The sequence below is a fragment of the Neopelma chrysocephalum genome, unplaced genomic scaffold, assembly GCF_003984885.1.
Source record: "Neopelma chrysocephalum unplaced genomic scaffold, ASM398488v2 Primary Assembly neopelma1_85, whole genome shotgun sequence".
Taxonomy (NCBI): domain Eukaryota; kingdom Metazoa; phylum Chordata; class Aves; order Passeriformes; family Pipridae; genus Neopelma; species Neopelma chrysocephalum.
Window position 1 is genome coordinate 3,964,105 of NW_020897747.1, and position 15,803 is coordinate 3,979,907.

A 15,803-nucleotide genomic window follows, 5' to 3' on the forward strand; every position below is an offset into this window, starting at 1 on the left:
TAGAGATCAAAAATCAGGCATATTTCCATAGTCGTTAGTAGCCAGTATCCCATGTGAATCTCTTCTTTTCTAAAGCTGCACTGAAATGCTGCATGTATTAGGAAGGATTTCTTTTTATTCTCATTTTATTTTTCTAAGAGTTTGTTCTTCTTGATTTTTGAAGATGCTGAAAGCTTTTTGATGTCACAAAACCAATCATAAGAGGGAAAACACAAATTTAAATGTGAGATAAAAGTGGCTTTGCATGCATGCATAACAAGAAATCCATTGAACAAAACAAATTACTTACCACTTCCACAATAGCTCTCTGCCTCCGAGGGATGGGCTGGTTCACAATGAGGAGGTGACAGTGATAAAGTCACTGTGATACTGTGATCAGAAAAGCTGCAGTAAGAAAAAAAAGCATATAGGGGAAAGCAAACTACAAAGAAGGAAGGGTGGAAAAAATGGATCACCATTCCCCTGGGACTGTAAGTGACTTTCAGTATTCCCCAAAAAGTTTCACTTCAAACATTATGAGGCCAAAGAGGTTTCTTGCTGCATGCCCGTTCAGGGAGCTGATGGAGGAAGGCAGAGGAAGGAGGATGGCTGAATTTTTCATTCAAATAACTTCATTCCCATTTGGATATGCCTCGTCTGGAATCCCTGTTGATGGCAATGAGCTGTGAATTTTCCTGATTTGGAGGGCAAAAGTTGGATCTGAGTTTGTTTTTAAGAGGTTTGTTTTGGTTTGATTTTGTCTTCCATTTACAACTCTCTCTTTCTTTTGCCATTTTAAAGCCATGAAAGATGAGCAGTAAGGGTTGGGGAAAGGCCAAGAGAGAGAGAAAAAGAGATCCAGTTATAAATTTCCTTTACTATTTTGTGTTTCAATGTTTGTGAACTGTTTCAGACTGGTTAGCAAAAACTACTTTCCCCTCCAGACTTGCACTGCCAACCCTGGACAGAGGTAGGTCATACTGAACATAATCCTCTCATCTGTTTTTGAACACTTATTCTGTTTTCCAGGGGAAAGTACTGATTTTTAGGAGATGAAAATCTGACAATGCCACAGAGGATACTGTATCTACCACAGAATAAGAATATTAAATACACTTGATTTGTAGGACAGAAGTTATATCTTCATTTGACCAGCTGCTGTACCAAAAAAAAAAAAAAGTGAAGAATTTCCTGAGTACAAATCCTTATCTATGCAGATTTTATGCACTTCTTGTGCCCAGGGTTGTTGTAACTGAAGCCCCTCCCACCTCCCAGCCAGTCCCACTCCATGTTTCACCTTTGGGATGTACCAACTTGTGCGAGGGTTCTCCATGCCCCGTTTCTACTGGAGTTCAAAACCAGGGGTAGAAAAGCCCACAAAGCACTCTGAAGTCATTTCCTTTCCAACAGACATGGAACATGGTCAGAGTGCCTGGAAATACTTAGCTATTTTTTAAGTTGGGATTTTTGATTTTGTTTCTTCCTTTTATTCTCTTCTTCTATCACTTCCTATATTTCTTTGGTCACCAAAAAAAGCACAAGGTAGGAGAAAGAAAAGAGAAGATGATCAAACAGAAAAAAAAAATGAAAGGTTGACTTGATTTTTGAGCAATGAACAAAAGACTGAAACACCTCCCTTCAGAGTTGTTTGGGACTTTTTTTTTTAAATGATTGAGATTTTTTGGTTACAGTATTTTGAAATATGAGTTTATTTTCTTTCTTTGCATGCATTCTTTCAGTCTTCAATATCCTCTTTACATGGACAGGCAATTCTCCTGACTGTTATTGAGCCATTGGTCATTTCAAGTTCCTCTTTTGCTGTTCCATCACAGTAAATCCTTTGGTCACATTTTGAGAGTCCACAACATTCAGCCTTCATATCTATCAAATCTCAGCTACCTGTGAAAAAGGCTGTAGTCAAAGAGTTTGCTCAGGAATCCTCTGCTATCAGTAAAAATTTATCCATGGCTTTCAGTAATGTTTTGGGATCAGGTCTGACCCAATTTGGTGTACCACTGATGAATTCTTCCTCAAGCATGCTTACCATAAGGCCATGCTTGGCATATGCTCACTGATTTATTTTATACAAGTTATCCCTAGTTCTTGATATCAAAACAATCATTCTAAAGTGTGTTTATTGTAACACCAACTGAAAATTTTAAATTTGAACTCAATTTTACTTCAGAGATTCACACTGTATTTTTTGAGTTCTCATTTTACTCTCAGTGTGGAAAATGCAACTCAAGGTATATTTTGTCAGGAGGAAAATTTATCTCAAGTACATAGAGATGACACAGAATGGGTAACAGTGTTGGAAGAAGCCTGAAGGAGACTTAAGAAGCCTTTGGCTACTTCAGCTAAGCATCTCTGAAGAGCTGTTGCTTTTACCTGTAGTAGTATGTCGTGAGGACTTGAAGAGCATTTCCATCACTGAGAAGAGCTGCAGAGAGTTATACAATAATCACCTGCGAATTTGACAAAGCAAAGTCAGGATCTTAATCCTGCAATTCACTTCCTTTGATATATTATCTGTCATATCCCCCTTCCCACACAACCTCTTTATTCTGAGAGGGAGATGACACATCACCTGTTCCCTTGACTGTTGAGACAACCATTTCTTTCCCCATTTTTCTTCTCCATCTCAGTCTCTTTCTTTCTCTCTCTTGTCTTTCTATCTCCCTTTTTTCTTCTGTTTTTTCTTCCATCTCTCCATGGCTCTTTTATGGCTCTTTCAAAGGAGAAGGGAGAATCCTCTTTGCTTCAGCTTGACAAAACATACTGCAGAAGAGAGAGACAGCCCGTGACAAAGACTTTGGCCACATGGCACACGCCAGGCGAGGGTGTCCCAGTGTGCTCCATTAGATATGGCCGGGCTGCATTTTAAGCATAAGCCCAAACTCTGCTCAATTCACTTTCAAAGAGCCTGAACAGGCCTTTGGGGAGCTACAAAGTCCAGGGGAGGAGAAAACTGGCATTGATGCTGCCCGCTGTGTGGAGAGGACAGGCCTGGCTGTGGACATGTCTGCATGGCTGCATTTGCCACCCAGCTGCCCTGGAGAGCAAGCTGGACATGAGATCTACATGGCACAGAAGAGCCCAGAGCTGAATGATAATATTTATACAATCAATCTTTTCATTACCAGGGGCTACTCTGTCACAAGCTCTTGTTGGCTACAAGAGGCTACAGAGATCTAGGTTACAATTCATTTAATATTTAAATATCTCCTCACACCTTACCACATAAAGATAACCTGTGTTTTCAAGTGTGATTCATATGGCATATCTGGCCTGTAATTTTAAATTGACTTAAAAAATTTTGATAGAGATTCTGAAGGCTACAAACCCAAGGTTTATTTATATCTCACATAATCCCTGTGAAATCCTAGGAGTGGAGTCACAATGTTTGGGTTCTTGTCTAACCAAGGCTCATTGATTTTTAAGCGCATAAATTCAGAAACTTTATAGACCTCGCCAAAGACAATACAGCCAGCAGCCCAGCTCAGAGATTCCCCTGGGGAGGAGATGTGGTTGTAAACACTTGAAAATGTTTAAATCCAGTGAATGGTCTAGTTATATTTGGTAGATCTGACAGGACAAGCAGTCCTAACAATCTGAAACACTGGACAGAATGGAAGGAGCAGCTAGCCAAAGACAACAAAACCTCACACAGCCCTTTTTGCATTGCTTCTGCCAGGACATGGAGCTATCATGGTCTTGGTTCTCCTAGAGATGTTCTTCAGTCCTGGCAGCTCTGATCTCAGAAAACTGACAGATGTCTTCAGCATTGCAGGTTCACCTGATGGGAGACTCACACACTGCATGAGGAGTGAGGAAGACTTTCACAGGGAACATAAGCACGGTGCTTTCATGTTGGGCTTAGCGACACTCGGACTGCAAAGCCCTTTGCATGGACTTGACACCTTCGGCCACCTCTAAAAGTCTCTTCATAGCCACATGTTAAAGGCAGGTTTAAATCAGGATTAGTATAAATGTGTTGAAGCAGAAAGAATAAATTACTTCCCTAGAACCTCAGGGGAAGCCTGTTACAGAAGAAGGGCTTGGTCCAGGCTCATCCATGCCCCAGGCTGGTACCCTGCCCCTGCATCATCTCTCCTGGTAGTGACCACCCCTGGGCTCCAGCTCCCACAGCAGGGGGGAATCCCTACCCAGCGTGGGGTAGGAATGAAGCCCTCTTAGGAGAGAAAATGGAAATCTATCTGTGCAGAAAAATGTATCAGACTTCTAAAAATACGTCAATTCAAGAAGCCTCAGAATTCCTCTACAAAAAAAAAAAAAAGGTGTAGAACAAGGAGCAGATAATGTCCAAAGACATGCCGAATATAAGGGGATTGTAGTTCAAAACCAGGACTCTGAGGTTTGTGAGCAACAGACATGAGTAGCTAAGAGACCAAAGAGGTTAGTGCTAGCTAGACGGGTAAGGAGAACAAGAGCGTTCGGAAAAATACCAGGGGAGATGAAGTACTAGCAAGAAGTTGAATCATTCAGTAAACTGAGAGACTGAACTCTTTTGAAATCCGCCTTTAAATAAATATACAAACACAAAGTTTGAACAACTAGAAAACACTGGAGAGAAATAAACCTGTAGAAATAAAGATAATGACAAAGAATGGGTAAGGGAATATAGAGAAAATAGGAATATAAACAAATCAGCTTTCCACATTGCATAAACCCCAGAATACTTAGGGAATTGAACAACAAACTTATTGTAACACCAACAATTATTTTTTGACAAATCATGGGAGATTCCCAGGGCCTGGAGTAAAGCAAATATTGTTCAGATTTTTCAGAGAAGAAGTGAAACATGATCCAAATAATTACCATCTCATACGTCAGTTTTCTTTCCCTGGTAGTATAATAGCAGAAATAATTTCCTGAGACCTATGGGGCTGACTTCCTCATTATCTGCAGATGATTCAGTATAGTCCTACACAACACTGGCACAGGGTTGACAGACAGCTATGGTCCCAGCCAGGGGAAAGAGGGACGATGCACTTGGCTGCGACGATCCAGCGGTGTGTCTGGATCCCACTGTGCAAACCTGCACAGAAAATACACAGGGTGATGCCTAACAAACTCATCTCCAAATTATAAATGATGCTAGTGCTTTCTCTGAGCTAATTGATACCAATACTAATCTACCTGATCCTAGACTCAGAGATGCTGTGGGAATAGTTTACATCTGTGAAGAATCCATGAGGAAATAATCCCAGCTCAGCCAAGTGCTGTAGAGACAACCTGCACATCTTGCTTCGATCTCACATTCCTATAAATGCATTGGGAAGGAATTCAGAGAAAACTAAAAGATTTACAGATGGCCTAAAAAAAAATCTCACATTCTTAATATAATGAAACAATTAAGGAGACAATGAGTAAGTAGCCACAGCTGCCAGCAGGCTAACGCTAGTAGCTGTTTGTCCAGCATCTGGGAAAGGGCTAAGGCAAAATTCTTTTCCTTAATTTCTTATTCCCACCCAAAGCTTGCTGGTTTTGACTTTGTGTAGGGCATACATATTTCATCTATAATCATTATTTGTAGATATTTTTTAGGGCCAGGAGGGACCATTAGATCATCAGTTCTGGCCTCCTGCATAACACATGCTATAGAATCGCATCCAAAAAGGTGATGAACTATTCACCTTGGCTGTGGAAATGAATGAGGGTTGAACCTGCGACTGTCTGATTCTGTGGCTTTTGGAGGGATCACAGATGCATTTTGACGTTTCTTCATATAGATTCTGCAAAGCACTATCACATGGAAAATCCCATACGATAAGCCAATCTCTTTTCAAAAAACACCAGTACTTGGGGAAAGAGAAGTGGGTGGGGAAGTCCACAGTTTAAATGAAAACATATAGAGATCATCAGCTTTTTCCAAATTTCATATCAAGCTTTTTATTCTTGCCCTCTTCCTAGTTAACTTTTGTCAAAATAACCAAACACAAGCATCAGGGAAACTAAATTATAGTTTAGTCTCCAAAAGAGTGGGAGAAAAAAAACTTACTGAAATGTGTTTCTACAGTAGACTTTATACATCCATTCAGTGTGGTCTAATGTAAGTCAGGCTTTAACAAATATTTTTGCTCAACTTGGTTCCAGGATAAAATTGTAGAAGTTACTGAAAGGTGAAAAAAACCCTCAATCTATTCAACTTAAAAAAAAAAAAAAGACATTTAAGGGGGGTCTAACAGAAGTATACAAAAATCTTAGCTGAATGGATAATATCAATGCATGTTACTACTTTTGATACTGCACAGATGACAGGATCGGGGGCATAAATGGAAGTTCAAAAAACAAATTCAGAGGAGACATAAGGAAGTGCTTTGTCACTCAAAGAATAATAAATGTTTGGAATGGCCTACTGGGCAAGGTTGTTGAGGCAAAGACAGTGGGCTCGTTCAAGAAGCAATTAGATGCTATCCTGGGGGAAACGCTGTATTACAAGAGACAAGCATCAATGTGTTGAATGGCCTTTTCTCATTCCTAACATTTTCTATGTTCTTTTTTCCAGCTTGTACTCTTAAGGGTCTGCAGCCTCGGTGTATGATATCAAAACTGAAATCAGGCCCAGCAGTGTTCTCCACTAAACTGGGCCAAGAAGCATAATAAAGATTTGGCCTTGCTATAAAAATGTGCCGCGCTGTACTGTTACCCTGCTTATTCCATGCTGGCTTCTGGGCTTCTAATAAAGGAACAGGAGTTGGGCAAAGCACCCAGGGTTCAAAGATTTTTTTCGCACCTTGTGTCGACTCCAGAGTGCACTTTCAAGAAACTGGGGCACCCTGCCCTTCAGGTGGCAGCACTTCAGAGGTGGGCCAGGACAATTCCAGCACACGCAGGACTCTTTGGATCCATCACAACCCAAACTTGGTATTAAAATGTGCCTTTATTAGTAGTTATTAATATTTTTTTTGAGAATTGCTCTGTCTCTTTCAGCTTACTCATCCCTTCTAATGCTGTTTCTTCTTCCTCCAGGCACAATGCTGATCCTTTCCCTCCTCTTTTCTCCTTTGCAAACATCAAAAGGGAATAAAAGTTTGTATTTGTTCTTCAGTGCATGCGGGGGCACCCATAGGACAGATGAGTCATAAGAAGGTAAAATAACACACCCTGCATTGTGCAGAAAGGGGTGCACAATCAGCTGAAACGGTACAATTACACCCCACCACCTCCTGGGAAAATCCCAGCCCTCTCCACACCGAGGTCCCCTCAACTGTCTCAGCACATCTCCACCCTCCTGGGGCAGCACAGAGGGACCCACAGAGGGTCCAACTAGAGATGCCCCATTTGGGAGGTGTCAGGTTCAGTTGCTGAGCAGCACAGAGCTCCTGGCACCCAGCTGAGCAAGCTGAAGTCCACTCAGAGGAGAGGGGTAATCAAGATACATCTTGGATTAATTGTTGTATTGCATTGATCCAAGTGTGTCCAAAGAAGGGCAGTGGAAATGGTGAAGAGTCTGGAGCACAAGTGTGATGAGGAGTGTCTGAGGGAGCTGGGGGTGTTTAGTCTACAGAAAAGGAGGCTCAGGGGAGATATCATCACTACAACTACCTGAAAGGAGGTTGTAGTGAGGTAGTGGTTGGTCTGTTTTCCCAGGTAACAAGTGACAAGATGAGAGGAAATGGCCTCAAGTTGCACCAGGGGACATTTAGGTTGGATATTAGGAAAAATTTCTTCACTAAAATGGTTGTCAAGCTTTGGAACAGGCTGCCCAAGGAAGTGGTGGAGTCACCATCCCCTGAGGTATCACTTTAAAAGATGTGTAGATGTGGCACTTGGGGACATGGTTTAGTGGTGGACCTGGCAGTGCTGGGTTAATGGTTGGACTCGACAATCTTAGAGGTCTTTTCTAATCTAAATTAATCTATGATTCACAGCAATAAATGGTTCATATAGTAATAAATTTATGGGCTATGAAGGAAGCTCTGTAGCAGGCTGCATTGAGGCACTACAGTAAAGATAACCTCTCCTCCCCTAAAATTACTAGGTGTCCTACAACAAGAGGTTAAAGGCAGGCACAACCAGACTGTGAGGAAGTCCTTGAGGACATGAATTTTACTACACACACAGGACTATGTAGCTCTCATCAAGTATTTCATAGGCAACTCAGCAAGCAGGCATTTTAGGGAAATATTTAAAGAATGCAGCATTGGTAGCTGTGCTTTTTTTGCATGGGAAAGCTCCACCACATATAAGGCTCTGCAAACAAGAATGTATTAAACTGCTTTTGGGGGTGGGGGGAGGAAGATGTATGGATGTGAAAGAAATGCTCAGCTAAGAAAGCAGGATGACTGGAGGTGAGGGATGGCAGTCTCTCCCTCTCTAGCCACGGTGAAGAAGGAAAAAGGAACCTTGTACAGCCACCCCCACCCAGAAGCTAAGGCAGTGCCTAATTCAGGGCCATGCAAATAGAAGTTAAATTAATATGAATTGCTAAAAGGCTCACAGTCTATTCTTTCTTCCCCTAAATCTTCCGCAAGTTGTTTCTTTTTTTGTGTATATATATAATTACATTTTACTGGTGAAGGCTTCTTATTCTTATGGTTCTAACCTTCATTTCAGTGCCTTTGTGCCCCAGCACTCCGGGGAAAATGCATATTCAGAATAGCTTTGCAAGTCCTGCTGAAGCCATTTGATGTCTGCACCACTAGCTAAATTATTTGTTAACAAACTTTGAGAGTTTTTGCCCTTCCAAAGGAACTATTTCACATGTGGTTTTTGGCTTCCTCTGCAGTGGCTCGGCAATATTATTTTATCCCAGCAAAGAGCATATTATTGTTTAATATCATTGCTATATTCCAGTATGTTCCCAAGATGATAAATGTTGGCACAGAAAAGAGGCAACTTTTTCAAACAATAAGTAATAAATTGTGGAAGGCTGAGGTAAATATTTTTCCATGTCCCCAAACAACTCTTGAGCACATTCCTGAGGAGTGTATTGACAGTAAAATGTTTGTGAACAAGAAAATTTGTTGGATCAGGTTGTGGTTGTTGTCCAACCCATAAAATATCAAGAAAATTCCTAGCTCTTTCTCCCATCTGTTCCAGTGTGTACTTCTGGGTACAGCTTTAACTAAAGCATTAAAGATGTCTACTATGAAAAATACGAATATGAATGAATTAGTGTGAGGAGATAAACTGCATTGTTCCAAGAAAATTAGAAAAAAACCAACGTGAAACAAAAAGTTTGTCAGCTAAGTCCAAATGTCTTGGCAATGAATTATTCAAAGATCTGGATTCCCTGTGCCAGTGAGATCTGCAGTGCAACGGGCACACACTCCTACCTGGTGGCAAGCAACCCACCCAAGCAAGGACAAGAGATGTCACGCAGGGGTTGCTGAGCATGTGCAATGAGCTGATTGTGACCAAATCACAGATAACAAATGTCAGAGATTAACTACTAAAAATGTCTCCTCAGTATTATATTTGAAAACTGTCCCTATTAGCTACAAAGAGAAAAAGATGACCAAAATCAAACTCTTATTATCTAGTGTAACGTTTACCTGCAGGTAATGCCACTGCAGCCATCCTTGTGTGCATCACCTGCAACACCACACATGTAACTGTCCATCTCTACTCCTGCACATCCCTTTGAACCTCATCCTTACAGCTTATGCCCTCAGGCTAGCACGCTCACCCAGGAGGAGTGCTCACTTAACCCACCAGGAGCCAGAGGGAAAAGGACTAGTGACTAGGAGCAAAGCTGCAGGTGCTGACCCCAGTCGCATGAAAATGAGCACCTCAGTATACATAGAAAAGGCTACTTCATTAGAATTTTTTTTGCACTGATTTCAAAGGATTTTTACAATTTTTAAATATTGAATATGGGCATGTTCAACATCCTTCTGGGCCAATATCTGCCTGTTTAAATGGAATCTACTAATCCTCTAGCACTATTAAGACATATTCAGTATACACACACTGTACTTGAGACATAAATAATAAATGCAATTTAAACTGAAATTTGAGCAGACTTTCCATTAAGTAACAGATCACTGTTGGATGGGCATGGTTTTTTATATCTGGCAGAGGGCTGTATCTCAGATATGTAGACATCATGTAGAGATGGGATATTTTGTACGAACATTAATAATGATGTTCCTACATTGCTCATGCTGTGGAAATGCTTCCTATTCATCTCATTATCTTCTGGTCCCACAATGGTAGCATGATGAGTGCAGAGAAATAAGTGAGAAGCCTTCTATGTCTTTGTGTGGTGGGCATAAAATGGTTGCAAACTAGATGAATGCTTAAATACATTATCTCTTTGACATTTTGCACTACCCTTCTGGAAAGACCCCATATATTTAATATCAAAAGGGCAGAGACCACTTACCACGGGAGAAAAAGAGAATGACTGCTTTGTCCTGCTATCTGTATCCCAGGGAGCAGATCACAGAGGAACAAGATGGTTTCCCTTTACACCTTGAAAGGGGCTGATGAGAACCCAGAAGCACCTTAGATAGAAGTCAGATCCGTTCACTCATATCAGTCCCACAGATCTGCTCTAAATCTCTCTTCCCAGTTGCCTCCTCCAGGGTTAAAAAGATGGCACAGCAGAGTGTGCCAGAGAGGTTGTTTTGAGTTATTGTTGTGTACATTTCAGTGGTCATTGCTGTCTTCATAACCCTCATTTCAATATAAATCACTTCTGTTTTCACATTTTCTCCTGGACTAGTTCCACATCCCAAGCACCATTGCCATGAGTACCAGTTGAATTTGGCCCCCTAGCTCTTCTCTAACGACCTTTCACAACATTGGTAAAGGCCTCAGCACTCACTGAAAGCATCAAAGGGCCTATTCTCATCTTTCATGGAATCTAATAAGAATGGTGGGGCTATATATTCACAAAGCTGGCACTGCTTCTCCACATGTCCTTTAAAAGCCGCAGGAGTCTCCATGTGGGAGAATGGGAATAACAGCACTGGCTTGCCAGCCATGGAGGCTACAACACAGACTTTCCCTTGAAAGATTCATTGAAGCCCAAAACAGTTGATGCACACAAAACACTTTGCAGGAAAGCAAAAGGTACACACATTCATTGAGAGGAGAATAATGTGCCTAGAGGTATCTTAGCTGCCACCCGAGCCTGCAGCCCCAAAACACAACGACAAGACTGCAAACATGAATATTCCAAACTTCACTGATCTAATTTACATCAGGGGACAACTTCTAGTACAGACTAATCTCTGCAATAGGCCTCCTTCCTGCATTCTATTAACAGAACTATAAATATTTAATCTGAAATATAAGATACTAATATGCATCTTAAATAAAAGAAGATTGTGATAGACTGGCAGACCGCCACATTCATCTCCATTTTATACAAGGTCTCCTTCTTGTCTTCAACTGCTAGATGACATCCTTCTGATGGAATTAATTGGCCTCTTCCTTGCCCCACGCTATTTCTGGTTTAATTATCTTGCAATTTGGCCAGTAGATCATGTTCTTCCTGCTGCTGCTTTTTGCTCTCAGTGTTCTCTGCTGGTGCAGGGTGTTGCCTGAATTCAGTTCCATTTTCCTCTTACAAGTTCCTGACCAATATTTCACGTCATTTTTCTGCACAGAGACCAATTTATATCCCAACACAAAATAAGCTGTTATGAAAATCCATTGGTTTCAACAGCTGATAGATCAGATTTTTACACCTGCCACGTACCTCAGTGGCCGTTAAGACAGAAATGTGCCTTGGAAAATTAGGTTGCACATGTGAGGAAGAAGAGATGACAAGACTGATTGGAAGAGAAGAAACTGAGTTTCTGTTTTCTCAGGAAATTACAGCTTGACCTCAGGTTACTGAAATATTTCCATTGACTTCATGGCTTTTCCTTTCAGACATATCAGATATGAGATCTATCCAGTGAAGTACATTCCCTTGTAATTACTGAACTACCAAAGTGCAAAAAGTTACAAAGAGATGAAATGCATTTTACAACTGGCCAATGGGTTTCAGTTAATTTTTGCATTTCTCCATATACCACTTAACTTCTTCATTTGGGTATTTTAATTTGTTAAGAAGAAAATTAAAAACCAAGGAAGAGGATAGAAAAGGGGAAGGAAAAGGTAAGTTCAGCTTACAAGTAAGCACTCTTTTGTGGTAAACAGAAAGGGTAAAAGGATGATACTTTGAGAAAATACAAAAGCCATTCCTGAAAAGTTCCATAGCCATGGAAGACCATAATGTCAGATTAAAGCAAACCCAAACCCAGCTTAAATCCTTAATTTCCATCTTTTTCTGTTCCTGGGAAGCTTACAAGTTTCACTGTTTGTGACAGCTGGTACCTGATTTTTCCCATGCCATGACATATTGCCTAGTTTACATGCCCAGCCAGTGCCTTCTACATGGCCTGTCAGAGCTGCTTTAGTCTGCTTCAGGGACCCAAGTATTAGTAAAGCTGGGGGACGCTCCTAGATGAAGAGAATATTACTGTGCCACAAACCAGGCACTGCAGTTACGCTTGAGACCAGCCATGGACACACACTGCACTCGGCAGTGGTATTTATAGGATTGTTAACTGTCGGAGAGATGTGAGGCTCACCCCTGTAACAGTATTTCCTCTGCCTTCAAAAAGCACTTCTCTGAAGTGCCCGGAGACATCCTGTCTTAGGGGTTATTCCCAGTTAAGATAAACCAAGTGAAAATGTGTGGCTGCTGTCAAAAGAAGAATAATGTTAGTGCTTACAAAAGCTCCCCTTCACATAGGAACACCGCACCGTTCTGCATAACCTCTGTGTTTGATTTCTCTGTCATATTTTCTCATCCTGGAGATGGTCCCAAAGCAAACCTCTGAATGCAAGCACAGAACATGATTAAGAATCAAAGACTAGAACACCATAACATATGTTTGGCTTCTTGCTTGCATCTTTATAGAGATCCAGCCAAAAGTCTCAGTACAAACACCCTTGAATATTTCTATGTTTTGCACAATAGGCCAAAATATTTGTGCTTAATACTATTAACCTTTCGCTGACTAAAACTTTGATGCAAATCTAGTAATTGCCATTGATTCTGCAGGGGAGAGAAATAACATTTGACCCAAATACAAGCCTTGTTTGTCCCCCAGATATTCTAACTGCTCCCTCAAGTTAAAAGAACATCATTTCACACTACTGAATCCCTGATGTGGGTTCCCATAATGTTCAGGCCCTTAGACAAAACTCTGGGAGTGCAGTATTTCATGGTATGGACAGACCATGCTTACTTCAAGAGGACCACTGGTTTCCATTGGAAGCTGTTTGCTGCTGATTAAGACAAAAATGAAGGACAAATTTGTCATATTAAGCCGGTTTATTCCCAGCAATAATAAAATTGGTTATCATGTGAGATAATCAGCCAGGCAAAGAGAAAGGGCCTTCTGTATGACCAAATACATATGCACGTATGTCTCAAACCTAGAATGAGAGGAAAATCAAGCTTACCTGCAAATACCACAGTTGGAGATGTGACATCATCAGATACTGCAGACAACATGGACTTCGCCTCCATCAGTCTTATGTATGCGACTCTTCAGGTTCCACTGAAGGTTTCTGCTCTCCCAATTTTCTTAGACACATCTCAGCAGCTTGTTGACACCCCACACAGTTCAAGACAAAGAGTCAAACAAGTGCTTTTTGGCATAAATCAGGCTTCTTCTCAGATTTAGGTATTCGCTGTCTCTTCCTCCTTGAGGTTGTTTCTGACAGTCTCACTAAGTGAATTAATGAATATCACACTTCCAGAGCTATTTTTGCACCAGCAATGGCACTGCAAAATAAGAAAGATATAAAGCTATTATACAGCACCCAATGGAGGGCTATGAAGATGGGGAAGGGTTTGGAGAGGAAGCCATACAAGGAGCAGTGAGGTCACTTGGCTTGTTCGACCAGGTGAAGGCTGAGGGGAGACCTCATGGGATCCTAGAGCTTCCTCGAGAGGGGAAGAGGAGGGGCAAGCACTGATCTCTTCCCACTGGTGACCAGGGATAGGACCTGAGGGAATGGCCTGAAGTTGTGTCAGGGGAGGTTTAGGTTGAATATGAGGAAAAGGTTCTTCACCCAGAGGGTACACGAGCACTGGAACAGGCTCTCCAGGGAAGTGGTCACAGCACCAAGCCTGACAGAGTTCAAGAAGAGTTTGAACAACACTCTCAGGTACATGGGATTCTTGAAGTGGTCCTGTGAAGGGCCAGGAGTCAGACTTCAATGATCCTTGGAGGTCCCTTCCAATTCAGAATATTCTATGATTCTGTGTAAGACTAGAAAGTACCCAAGCTACTACAAAGTATCTGAAATCCATCCTGGATACCATGTATGTATGTTACAGGGGGTACCTTAGAACATTTTCCTTGTACGCCCAGAATCCCAATGATAAAAAAAAGATTTATGAAAGAAAAGATGAAACAAAAAATTCAATTAAATGTTACTCCAGAAAATTTTAGCATAGAACATCTTAATCATGCTCATTAATCAAATACCAAAAAAAAATTATCTGTCTTCTAAAGTGAGAACAGAGAAAAATTAGGACAACATATATCTGAAAAAAAAAGTTAGACTTTTTTTATTCCAGGAGAACTCAACTAAAAGCTCCCTCCATTCAGGCACCTGGGTTTCGTTTCATAATAGCTTCGGTCCATTGTTCCTTATTATCAGAGCTGACTATGTTCAAGCTAAGGCAGATCTTGTTCCTAAATTTATGTCTCTGTGTGTGACCACTACAATATGTGTTTTGTATGCTTTTTCCTGAAAGCCTAATATAGTGATACCTGTGACACGGCTTGGACTCCCCCTTTCATGTATATTACCAACTCGAACTGCAACCTGCTGGTAGATTTTTCTTAAACTCTAAAATGAGGGTCTAACCTTCTCTTCTTTTTCTTTTTCTTCTCTGCTACCTATAATCTTGATTTGACTCACACAAAAGTGACACAGTGGGAAATCCACTCAAGAAGACTTTGACAACTAACAATGGAAACCTACCTACACGAAAGTTGACTGGTGGCGTTTATAGTGAAAAAATGTATTCAAGTTTAAAGATGTCATCTGTGTTAACTGATCCATGTTGGTTTTGTGTGTTTTTGTCAAAAGAAATGTGCTGCGGAGTCACCTCTGTTAGGGTAAAGAAAACTATCCAGAACAACATCACCACTAAAAATAGACAGGTATATTCAGGGGAAAAAAATCCCCCCAAGTATTTAATTTTAGGAAAATATGATTTTTAGGTTGGACCAAATCCAAAGGACTTATATGAAATAGTGAAAATTGTGCATATTTAAATGCAACTAACATACAGACTTATTCCTGTTGTTTTGCCCTGTCTAACACAAAAAATATTGTTATTTCATGCAGTACCAAAAGTGTGCTAAATGTGCCTCAAGGATTTAATTAACGTAAGATCACTCTACATTTTTTAGTAGTAGCTACCCATTGTTTTGGTTTCAGTGTTAGAGTTGAAGTTGAGACATTCTACATAGATTCCTGCCCTCCTGGAATGAATTCTTGCTGTAAAACAGCTTTCCTCATCAAATGGGACATCCAAGGTCATGAGTTGCCATTGGAAATCTTGGGCATTTAATCCCAGAAAAAAGAAGATATACAAGTTGGTACAAAGTTGGAAGATGCTAATACCCAAGTAAAAGGTCTTGACCGAACCTATGAGGATATTAAAGTCATTGATATTGTACAACCAGTCATCATGTCCTCTTCCACATTATTAGGTCTGCTCGTCAAGACCAGATATTGTTACTGGACACAGCTGCCTTGAAGCAGTTTGTATCAGTATTATATTCACTGCTAATAGATGTTTTTGATGAAAAGCATATCAAATATTC